The 12,918-nt window shown below is 38.6% G+C and overlaps 1 long non-coding RNA gene across 1 annotated transcript in view; it reads right to left on the bottom strand.

The window, feature by feature from the left end:
* Positions 1–7,119, bottom strand: part of LOC148978385 (uncharacterized) — a 29,661-nt gene extending 22,542 nt beyond the window's left edge. Inside the window, exon 1 of the long non-coding RNA XR_016169412.1 lies at positions 6,879–7,119. This is a non-coding gene — a long non-coding RNA (uncharacterized LOC148978385). The remainder of the gene's footprint in view (positions 1–6,878) is intronic.
* Between the last annotated feature and the right edge of the window lie 5,799 nt (positions 7,120–12,918).

Below are 12,918 nucleotides of genomic sequence, written 5' to 3'. Positions count from 1 at the left end.
CTTTAGGGTTCTTTGTAATCAGGAAAAGGGTTCTTCTGGGTTCATTCATTATCATTTGTTTTGTCCTTTCCACATTAAATATTTCATAATATTGACAAACAGTTGTATTTGACAAACAATCATGTATTTATGAATGCATGTGAATGATCACAAAATTCAAGATATGGGGGTTAGAAAATGTATATATTTATATCATTTTATGTAGTTAATCAATATCACACGGAGAGTGCCATTTCAGTTTTTCTCCTCCAAAAATCAGCATGATTAAAATGTGATACTAACAGTTTAATAAACAAAAATGTAATTACAATTACAAAGTTTTGCAGAATAATGTAATATATGAATGAATAATAGCCTATAAAGAACCTTTGTGCCAAAAGGGTTCTTTCTTGTCATTATAGAACCTTTTTAGCATAAAAGTAAAGAACCCGATATTTCAAATATAGAACCCCAGTGAACCTTTTTTTTTTCTAAGAGTGTACACTCTTAAAAATAAAGGTTCCAATTGGTTTCCCACCTCGAAGCACTTTAGAGGCCTGCTTGTTTTTATACACCAACCACTTTCAATCTCTTCTTGACGTTATGTTCTTTACCTTGTCTTGTAAAAATAGCAAGCGCATCAATTATTCAATATGTAGGCTAGCATCTCTCCATTACATCCATCAGTTCATTGCTTTATGGCTTTTATCTGTGGCATCTTCTGATAAACACACTTTTCGTTCTATCTTCTGATGCACCCCTTTGAAAGCCCCGTGTGGTGTTATTTTTGAGAGATTTTGAGAGAAGTAGAGTGAGGTTTTAAGTGCTTCTTGCTTTGCAAATGCCAAATCTGTTGTTACACAACATGTTCTCAAACAGTTACAGCAAAATAACATCCAGACAGAGACATCCTGACTCTATTTATAACCACTGGACAGACAGAACATGAGTATCATGAGCTTATTTAGTTCCTACTGATTAATTCTTCTAAAAGAACGCATGGCAGTCTATATCTTGTAAACCAACTTTGTTTACCCTTTGGCTCGTGATGAAGAGTGTCTGACATTAAATATTTCCTTGTTTGTTTGTTTGGAACAGCTGTTGTTGTTATTTAATCACTCACCCATGGAGTCAGTCTAGGTTTGTTAATTGCAATAATTACAGCCATTGTTCATTTGTCTGTGATTACATGTGTTACATGGGTTCCTGCTCCTTTAGTCCTGTAATTTGTGATTCAGAGGTAGTTAAGCTCCAATCTAGTAGGATTTCAGCATAAGTAAATGTCATGAGAAAATATCCAAGCCACTTTTTAATTAAAGATGAAACCTGCAAAAATTAATTAATTAATACAATTCTTTTCCCCGTCAGAAAAGACCAGACCATTTCAGGAATCAGACGAATAACTTAGCTTTTGTTTTTTTATTTCTTTAAAAAAAAAAAAAAAAAAAAAAATTCTAGTAATTATAATGCAAAGGAGTTTCCATTACCACTTCTTAATTTAGCCGACTTTAAACCAGTTTTTAAATTATGCTACCGACAGTGTTTTCCCAGTAAATGCTCAAAAACTGCCCATAGCAGGTGATCTTCAGAATGACTCGAAATAGAATTTTCACACCAAGAAGTGGAAATTGCATTAGCACATTATAGTAGATGATATTCAAGTATATTTAGAGAGTGTGATGGTGTGGCTCACGGGAGGGTGTGTGCAGAGACCATAGTTTTCGAAAGCTGTGAGTGTGACTTTGACACATTCATCCTATATGAATCTCATTAAACAGGCTGGTAGGGGTTTAAGAGGCATATTCCGTAATGCAGCTGAGCTCCCTCTGCCTGGGACCAGGGGTGCTATTACATCCCATTCCTTAAAGCAAAATAGCCTGCATTATGGCATGAACGTTGAGCAATTAAAGAAGCTGTTCCTTCGATTCCACCCCTCCCTCTTCAGATCTTTTCACTTTTGGGTCCAAAGAACAGTTTATTTTTGCATTATAAATGTAGTGATGCATGATACTAACTGTGTTTAGGTAAAGAATCAGAAGAAAACTTGTGATGTACGGTGGCTTTACCATAATATGGTGCTCACTTCACAACAAAAATGCTGTGCAATGAGCAACGGGAAATTAAAGGTTCACATTTGAAAAAAACTTTTGCTGATAATTTACTCACCCCCATGTCATCCAAGATGTCCATGTCATTCTTTCTTCAGTCAAAAATAAATTAAGGTTTTTGATGAAAACTTTCCAGCATTTTTCGCCATATGGACTTCAGTGGGAACCAAACGGTTCAAGGTCCAAAAGACAGTTTCAGTGCAAACTGCAAACTGTTCAAAGGGCTTTAAACGATTCCAGACGATGAATAAGGGTCTTATCAAGCGAAACGAAGTTTAAGTTTTATAAGCTCAAATGCTCCTTGAACCGTTTGGTTCCCACTGAAATCCATTATAGAGAAAAATGCTGGAATGTTTTCATCAAAAACCTTAATTTTTTTTCGTCTGAAGAAAGAAAGACACGGACATCTTGGATGACGGGGGTGAGTACATTATCAGCAAAAGTTTTTTGAAAAGTGAACTACTCCTTTAATTGAGTTATTCATATCAATTTGATGAATCGGTTTGGAGTTCGTTGAAATGAGCCGTTCAAACAAACTGACTCGCCAAAATGAATCAAACACATTCTAGGAAATAACAGAAAGAATAGGCCTTGCTTGAGGTTTGAAGTTTTTTTGGCCGTCGATAGATATTTAAGTTACAGTGTTGCAAGTTATTTGCTTAGTCCCCAACACTGCCCCTTTCAAGTTCACTCGTTGGTGCACATTTTCACACCGACTAAATGAACTGAACACGCCTGAAGGAGGATTAGGAGACCAAAACAGCATAGGCATTCTTTACTAACAAACTGAAGACAGGAGCACAGGAGAGCAGCCGTTTTTTTTTTTGTTTTTTTTTGATGCGCAAAAAGGCCTCACAGTCCCCGAGGATGAACAGAGTTCAGTAATTAAAAAAGAAGAATTAAGGGAGTGCACTTGCTGTTCTAATTGCTTCACTGTTTTATCCATGACAGGGGAGAGTTGGCACCGAACGGCCAGTCAGTATTCATTACTTCAATGGTTTGATAGTTTGCCCACCATTTTAGAAAACCCCAGAGGCTTGCATAAGACCAGCACCTGGTCTACTTGATCTCATTAAAACGATTTGCTCTAAAATCTCATTTCATGCTGGTAAAAACTGATGGTAAACCCAACTTCAGCCCTATACGTCCTTGCCACATATGAGTTCCTCATACCGTTAATTGTCTTTTAGATCACCATCACCTCTGTAATTGCAATATCCTTCCTGTTTTCACATCTAATTGCTGTAATTTCACTATTCTTCCCAGTTTGAGCCCCATACATGCCACCACTTCCAGAATCCAGCTTGTTTTTGTTTCGTATTGGTTTGTTGTGCTTGGTTTCTATCCAGCTCACTGGTGGCATCTGCCCAGCCCGTCCGTTGCATTGCGCAACGACAGATGGTAGACCCAGCTGGTGTTCCCTCTCAGCCCCTCTTTTCATGGGTCATTCAGCCGTGACCCAGGAAATATAGTATAAAACTTGACTCTAACTGCCTTCCTGCATTGCATCCAATGCTTAGAGAGGGCTGTAAACAGTATTAAGACATTATGGTGGTGCTGTAAGTGTAGTTTTGCTTCTTCTTCTCTATGAATTGCCATTCATTTATTTTAGATTTTAATGACCAATGATTGATATACCATGTATAGAACGTTTTTATATTTGAATTTCAATAGAAATATGCATTTATGTAATGTATTAGGCCTATTTTAAAAGGGCCTTTTTGTAATTCAGAAAACGTTGTTATTAGCTACACCGTTGGGCCATTAAATGAACAGCAGCTAGCAACTTATTGCTCGTACCCAGTGGCACCTTATTGCAGTACACGAGATCCAGGGGGTGGAGTTGGATCCAGATCTAAGGGGTGGAAATGGGTAGGATTAGGGGTGGGGTTAGGGATAAGGGGGATGAGATGGGTAGGATTAGGGGTGGGGTTAGAGATCAGGGGCGGAGATGGGTAGGGTTAGGGATCAGGGGCAGAGATGGGTAGGATTAGGGGTGGGGTTAGAGATGGGTAGGTTTATGGCGCTTTTCCACAACACAGTACCAGCTTGACTCGACTCAGATCGCCTTTGTTTGGTTTTCCACTGTATAAAAGCTGTACCTGTTCCTGCTTTCGGGTACTTTTTATGTATCACCTCCGGCGAGGTTCTGAGCAAGCTAAGGCAAGCTGAGCCGGTACTAAAATGTGATGTGAAAACAATCAGCCGACTGCTGATTGGTCAGAGAGAATCGTCACCATTCGCTGCGTCATCATTGCACGCGCCAGATGGAGTATCCAGAATATCCCACCCATTTTTAAATAGTTTGGCCAGAGATAGTTACTAAACTTACTACTATTATCAATGCAACTCGGAAAAATACGCCTTGGTCAAACGAGGAGACGCAGACTTTCCTTTGTTTGGTGGCCGAAGAGAGGATCCAGCGAGAGCTTGATAGGGTACCGAGGAACGAAAGGCGTCGCTATGACGACGGGTACTATTAGTGGCGGTACTGTCTGCAATAGAAAACGGAGCGAAAAGCCGAGTCAAGTCGAGCTGGTACTGGTAATGGAAAAGCGCTAGTTGGTATATGTAATGTTGGAGGAGTTGGATCTGGATTCAACTCCTCCCCCTGGATTTCGTGTTCTGCAGTGAGGACCATCTCCTCTTTCTCGCATGTCTTTGGTTCTCGAGACAGATGCTGAATGTGATTCAATGCCCCGATGTACTCGCGAGTCACAAAGAAGTTCTGCGAAGAATTTGGGAAAACAAATAAGCGATACTGTTGACGAACATCCAAACGCCACTCACACTGAGAATAACGTTTAGATTAATATTTCCTCTCATAAAAACAAAATTACACAACAAAAAAAATGACAGCAGTGTCATAATTGTCTTTTTAAATGTCTTTTGCAAACTGCTGTCTTGACCAGGGCTGGAAGAAGAGATAATATCCTGGTTAAATAAAAGCTAAATTAATAAATAAAAATAAATGACCTTTGTGCAGATTGTAAATATGTTGGATTTATGACTGATGACCAAGAATAAAAATCCGATACGGGTCTGGAGAGCCACTTACTGCCGCAGAGGGAGAGAGGCTAGCGGTTAACAGCGGAGATTGCAAGGATGTAGCTGTGCCGACAGATTTCAATAAAGCTAACAGGAATTCCTTGCGGTGGTTTTTCAAATTACTGTAATAGTCCAGTTAAAGAGACGGGGCAATCATTCTAGTGGAGCTGTTGAAGCATGGCTGTGCTACTGAATAATGAATGGTGGAGGGGCAGACAGTTTTTGGACATAGGTTAGGCCTCTGTGTTCTGCTCAACTGTGACCTTGACAAGCTGCTGCCACTGTCAGACAGGTGCAAGTCAGAGCCCAGAAGGGACTTCAGCAAAGAAAACATGTAAATGTCATGGAGAGAGTCGGAGGACTCTGGGTATATGCGCGATACAAGTTCATCAATTTCGAAAAATAACCTTTGAGGTGAGACTTTCAGCTCACTGCTGCATCAAAACATTTGTCGCACTGACCGTATAAAGCAACTGAAGAAAAATCAAGTCAACATGTTACTGAGACTTTAGTAAAGTCACCTTTATTTATATAGCGCTTTTTAGAAGATTGTTTCAAAGCAGCTTTACAGTGATAACAAGAAAATAATGCAACAGAGTACGTTTCACTCAAGACATCCTAGGTGCATTTGACATTCTACTTTCAGACAAAAATTCAATCTGAGTTATATTAAAAAAATGTCCTTGCTCTTCCAAACTTTATAATGGGAGTGAGTGGCCGTTTCTGTTTTGAAGTCCATAAAAGTTCATCTATCCATCAAAAAAGTGCTCCAGGGGGTTAATAAAGGCATTCTGAAGTGGAGCGATGTGTAAGAAAAATATCCTTTATTTAAAACTTTATAAAGTAAAAAGGGATGCAAACGGTTAATAGCTTATCGATTAATTGTCGACGAGAATTTACTCGATTAAAATTAAATTAATTGTCAGCTAATTGAACATTGCAAAACGTGACACAATGTTTTCACGCGAGAGAGCCGACACAAACTTGAGGCGGCATAAAAGAAACTAAACATGAGGCGGTCAAAACGGAGTGGAGTGCGTCGATATTGTCTACCAGCTATACAGCTTGCTAACCTCGAAAATCCAGCTGTATTCTAACAATAACTTACCTGTCAACACTCCCGTTTTCCCTGGTTTCTCCCGTTTTTTAGCCCTATCGAATACCGTGGCACTTTTATCATGGATGGATGCGCTTTGATGGGACTTCCATAAAATATACCCATTCACTCCCATTATAAAGAAGAGCCAGGACAATTTTTATATAATTCCAATTGTATTCGTCTAAAAGAAGAATGTCATACACCTAGGAAGACTTGATGAGTAAATCATGGGCTAATTTTCATGGGCATTTTTGGGTGAACTATCCCTTTAAGCTTGACTATAGCATATTTGCTTTCTAAAGGAATAGTTCACCCATTAAAGAAAGGTGTGTTAATTTACTCACCTCAGAAAAAGATAAAAATTTAAGCTGTTTAATGAGGAACCCTTTTAGCCATGTAATTTTATGTTATGCATTTCATTTTGTTAGCCAAACTTTGTCATTTAAAGTAGGTACTTTTTTTGCCACAATCAGGCAGCGGATGGTGGCATGTTTCCAGGGAATTCAAGAAAGGTCTGGACCACCAACAAGCAGACTGCAGCCATTTGTTATCTGTACCACCGCAGCACAAACAGCACATCTGTGGTACTGCCATTACAGAGTAGAGTAGAAACGATAGTGATCAGGACAAAGCTGTTATCATACCTCCCTGCCACCATTGGAGAGCACAGAACCCCATTTAGAGCGCAGGTGGGTCTGTGTTTGCCTTGATCATGTTTCCTCCCGCTCACTGAGGGTCTGTCCTGCGGCACACCGCGAAAAATGATAGTTCTCTATTTACAGATCTGCATCCTCTAGTTTGAAGCCACTTGTCATTTTCCCTGTCAATGTTCCTCTCATCACAGACTGACAGGCATGAAGGGAGCCAGACCTGGGGTTAAGAGGAGATACTGTGTGAACGTTATTTAGGAAAAGTCCATTCTCATATTTGCATTGCAAGAAAAGTATTTGACTTGAATTGCTCACAACTCTTCCATAAGCAGGAGTCTATCATCCTTACAGTTCTGAGGAGATTTGCTTTTTGGATTCAAATAGGCAAATTAATACGAAATTCATTCAAATAGGCTTCAAATTTCTTCTAACCCTAAATGATGGAGTGTGTATCTTTTAATTTCTTAACCATGTAGGAAGACACATCATGGCCATATTCCAGGATGACAGTCAAGATTCATCATGCTCAAAGAGTGAAAGAATGGTTGGGAGGAGCATGACGAATCATTTTCACACATGAATATTGGCACCTCTGAGTTCAGACCTTAAACTCATTGAAAGTCTTTGGGATGTTCTGGAGGAGACTTTACAGAGTGCTGGACTCTTGCATTGTCAAGATTTTGACCAAAAATTGATGCACTCTTGATGGAAATAAAAGTTTATTTCAAACATATAACATATTATAAACATAATCATCACTGCAATAATGATCCAATCATAGACTCTTAAGCATCTTTTTGACCAGTCAGTGTATGCGTCACAAACATAGTAAGAGTAGTATAGGATCTAATTTAGTCCTGGTCCTCTAGCGTTCACATTGGCATTTTAACACTGAACTTAAAGATATCAAACTTAAAGTCTCAGGGATGTTCACAACATGATTAGTTGGCTATTATTATGTATAACTTACTGAACATCCAAAACAAGGCTGTGTGCTGTGCTAAATGCACTCATATGTGTGTTGCCTACATTACATATGATGGTATTTTGACCAGCTGAGAACTCGTGAAGAGCTTATAAAATGTGTCAAAACAGTCACAAGAATGCCTCAGTCACACACATAAAAACAAAGATCTGCTGGGAGGAGATGTAGTTCTGATTCATGTACCAGACTGTGATGGCCAACATCACGAATATGGCGAGAAAAAACAGGTATGCTTGAGGAACATCAGGGTTAGTTTTAATCGAATCAAACATGCCAAGTGTGAACACAGCCTCAAGCCGCAATGTTAAAAGAACCAATACTCAAAAACAAACCGAGGCAGTTTTAGCAAATACACAGATTAAATGTGAAATATTTGTCTATTTAACCGCCTCCAAAGTAAGCTTTGCAAGCAAACCCAATACAAACCTGACAAACTAATATTTAAAGGCCATGTTTAATTGAACACAATATTCTCAGTGGGAGGCAATGGCCTGTATTATGTTTGTCCACTTTAATTGCAAATGTGCACTGAGCTTGAGAACTGATTATAAAGAAGCTGAATGTTCATTTTAAATGATCTCCTGGGTATTCAATTATTTAATAGACAATATAATATTTCTTAGCCATAATATAGGTGCAAGTATAGCATGACTTCACTAAAATGTGATGAGAACAGATAATTAAATTAAAGAAACAAATGATTTAAACCTTGAAAGACCAAAATAATCAAATAATCAACGACATGGTGCAAACACTATTCAAGCCATGAATAACTAAACAAAAACTCATGAAAGTGGGACACAGATCCCAAATACAAGACAAAACCCACCCAAACATAAAACAGAACACATGAGAATCCCCAAGTACAATACATTTGTTTAAGTATATACCATTTTCTTATTATCTTCAGGATCCTGGAGAAATGGTCACATCTGAATAATTTTCTATAAAATTAAAAATAGGGCAATATGGCTGACCTCAGAATAGAAAGATGGTATCGTTGTATTCAGTATGACTCTGAAGATTTAATTTAAGTCTCACTATTAATTTTAGTTTCAATACACCAAAGCAACTTGGCAAATACATTTTACAATGTTCAACAGGCAATATTGCTGACCATAGAACATTAGGGTATAATTCAAATCTATACAGTATGACTCAATATAAAAAAAAACAAAAAATTGCATAATCTGAATAGATTTTAAAACACTAGGAAACATAAACTTGCAAGTTGCAGAGTTTGTAAATGTTAGGTTACAGAGAAAAACTGGGAATCACACACACTACCAGATTTTCAAGTCGTACCGCATACAACAAGCTCTTGGCTCTTATTGTTAAAAACAATAAGAGGCAGATTTGCTTAACAGGGCAAATTAGTGTGAGACCGTAATTCCCAAATAGTGCCATTGGAAGAGGAAAGTTCTGCCTGTGATTTAAATGACACTCAAAATGAAAACACCAACGCAGTCCGGTCATTTCCATAATGACCAACACAATCTACCAATTAGTGTCTGGTTTACAACTTTTAAATGGCAGTAATGGTGCAAATACCAGTAAATAGACCAGTGCAAACTTTATTAACTAATACATATGCAAAATACATATGCAAAAACGTCAGTCGCAAAAATAACCCTGTCTTTTCAGGTCAAATTTTTCATTGTCTTTAGTAAATCCTGACAGTTGGGGGGGGGGGGGGGGGGGTTAATGCTAAAAGAGGATTTGCTTTAGCGCAAGTTGTTAGTAAATCTGGCCCTAAGTGCTCTAAAATCAGCTCAAAATATCAAGCATGTTTGATGAAGCAAAAAAAAAAAAAAAGAAGTCTGTGCCCATCACACGATTTTCTGTGAAATACGTCACCTCCAACTGCCCAAAATCTGCAGACTGGCTCTGACCTTCAGTAACTATAGCGTCAACTCGTCTAGACTGCAAATCTGGTCAAACATCTTTGGGAACAGCAGCTGGGGAAAACAGCTTTTGTTAATATTCAAACGAGCTAAAAATCTATGATATATGTTTGCATTTATTTTTAAAGAGGTTGAGCTCCTATTGTGACACCGATAGTAATCAGTCCCAATTCATTTCCCGTTGGTCCTGCTGCCAAGACAGCGCCTGCAATCTACCACTTGTCAAATGACATCAATGCCAACAAAACATTGGCTTCTCAGATGCATGTTAATCAGAGGAGCTGTGTGCAGAGAATATGACCTATATTAGACTAAATGATTTTCACACTGTCTACACTGCTTTTTTCTGAGCTCATAATGGGACAAACACGCTTTCCTTTTCACTCGCAAAATGTCATCTGTCAGAAGACATCGGCGTGTAAGCGGAGGGAGGGATGGATGGACTGGGGCAGTGTCTGTGCATGAAATGCATCATGGAAGCAACACATGCATGAGTTGCCAGGCTGCTGTCTGCTGACAGCTTTGTCCTGAGATGTGTTATGCACTGCATATTTCAAATCTCTCCATTCAGAGCAATAGGGTGGCATCGCAAACACCAAACAAACAAAAGTGTGTTTGCTGGTAATGCTCTGATGTGCATGAACAGATGCAATTACACGCATGGTGCCAGTCCCACATGTGGCCGTGAAAAAGAAGGACGCTGCTGAGTCAGCAAGCAGGCGTTTGCCGCATTGACACAGTCTAGCAAATCGTCCTTGCAAACATTTCAAGTTAACACAGAACCAAACAGTCCTACTGTGTACAATAAATCAGCACATGTTATTAAAAAAAATAAAACTATTTGTAACCTTTAATCAAAATGACTTAATTCCACCTTCAAGATAATTTGCCTTTCCTATCAGCTAATGTTACAAATCAAATCTGGTAAATAGATTTTATAATAAAACAATTGTTTCATGTTAAATATCATGAGTACTTAACATACAGAAAACTACCTTGCATCTCTCCTCTTCTCTAGCTGGCTCCCAAATCTAATAGTATAATAAACATGGCATTATTATGAATATTGTTGGCTCTTTGAAGAATTGTTCAATCTTTTCAAGTCACTTTGGATAAAAGTGTTTGCTAAATGCATGCATGTAAAATGTTAAGTATAATAGCTGATATAGGTAAAACTTTTTTTTTTCAATTGACATTAAAAAAAAAAGACTACTGAAAGTTTAATGTCTCCAATAAAAATAAAAAAACAACCATAGCAATGAAACTTTTAAAATGTTATGATGAAACCATGTTGCATTAGCTTCGGTTTCCCCAAGCTGCCTTGCCACCTTGAACCAAATTTTCCCCTGAGATAGAGAACCAATCACAGAACGAAAATCACAGAATACACTCCTTTTTAAATAAATATTTTGTGTCAAATTATTGATTTATTTGGTAGGTAGCCATGGTATAAGTGGGAAAATGTATACCAAGGCAGTTGTTCCAGCAAATACGACTCCTTGAGGCTGATTCAAGACCCCTCCGCTTCGAGTTAGAGTTTACGGGGTTGTATTCGCTATAATAACCGTCTCTCTATACATTATCCCTTACTTTATTTAGTTCTAAGAGGGCTGACAAGACAAAATAAGGACTGTCAAGTGTGTTTAAACAGTGTGGTACAGCAACCAAACCAGTAGTACTACCACTTTTGCAGTGCCGAAAGCGGACCCTTCACTGGTGTAATGACGCAATGACGTGCACTAGCTAGCCTTTTCCATTTACGTGTTATCTGAATGCTTTATTTATTTTATTTATTTATTTAGATGGGACAATGCATATCAATGAACGTACAAACATAGTCGAACGTAAATATGCCGGATTTAGCACAATGCTAATGCTAAAGAGGAGCCTCGTCTAGCCTCTGAAGGATATTACTTGGAAAGACCCATCCTGCCAAGAAAGTATCCTTGACATTGAGAAACACGTTTTGTGTACACATAAATCTCTGAACCATTGTTGTCTTCCTCATCTAATTTTCTGTCGCTTTACATGAGTCATCTGGTATCATCGAACCGATTGGCTATGAGCTACGTACTGGCGCATTTGATAGACATTCATAGCACCCAATAATAAGGCTCTGGGCATTCGTAAACCACGCCTCAAACACGAGAAAATGATGTGGTTTCCAGACCACGTCTCATTCTCAATTATGTTGCTGATGTTGCATATTATTTTTTCCCTTCATTAAAACCTGGATACATCCTCATTGGATGTTTTTCACAATGTGCAATTTGTAAGAGCCAAAGGCAACAGACTTAAATGAAAGAAAATAACTATAAACACAACTTGGATCAGTCTCAAAGAAATGTATTCCATTTTATGCAGCTCTCTGGCCACTTTCTGCTCCGTCAGCCACTCCTACTCCTCACGCAGTTCAAAGCACTGCAGGTCCAGGCTAAACTACAGGAAGAAGTATAAAAAGGCCTGCTTTACACTACAGCTGACCCCTACGTAAATCAAAACACACTGTAAAAGGGAGTATAAAGAGGGATTACATGCCCACTCACAACGCCAATCACTGCTGGACCACAAACACCCCGAGAGGAGAGAGAAAGACAGCAAGAGACAGACAGGGCATTAAGAGAAAATGAGAGAGAGAGAGAGCTGTGAAATGTAGCCTACTGGAGAGAGATTTTTCAGCATAGCTTTCCAGCGTAAAAGTAGGGCCAAAGCTGTCCATTGAGAGTTTTAATCCATTTCAACACGCTCACATTATCAAGTCCCTCTGGACAGTGAAAGGACGTCATTCAAAGACAGAGACTTTTAGCCATGTTCTTATATAGAGTTTTATGCAAACTATGATGTCTCTGAACAAGAACTTGTAACAGATCCAGGGAACCTTTGAACAAATGTGCACTTCCCAAGTATGTAGTATGCAAAAATCAGTACATCAAATTAAATCTATTAATGCAGCCTGAAATGGTGAACAATTCCTGGATAATCTACTACTACTACTGAGGTTCTGGAGTGCAGTCAGTGGAAACTTTGTTATCCCATAATACCACAGGGCACCTCTAAGGCCTTAGGAAGATCCACTAAAAAAGATCAATTTGTTCTCTGACTTGGCCATGTAACGTTAAACATATGAACTACATTGGAGGTAGTT

This window comes from Pimephales promelas, chromosome 7 (assembly GCF_988280905.1).
Source record: "Pimephales promelas chromosome 7, fPimPro1.hap1.1, whole genome shotgun sequence".
NCBI lineage: Eukaryota > Metazoa > Chordata > Actinopteri > Cypriniformes > Leuciscidae > Pimephales > Pimephales promelas.
The sequence above is the reverse complement of the archived record's forward strand: the minus strand, read 5'-3'. Positions and strand labels throughout refer to the sequence as shown.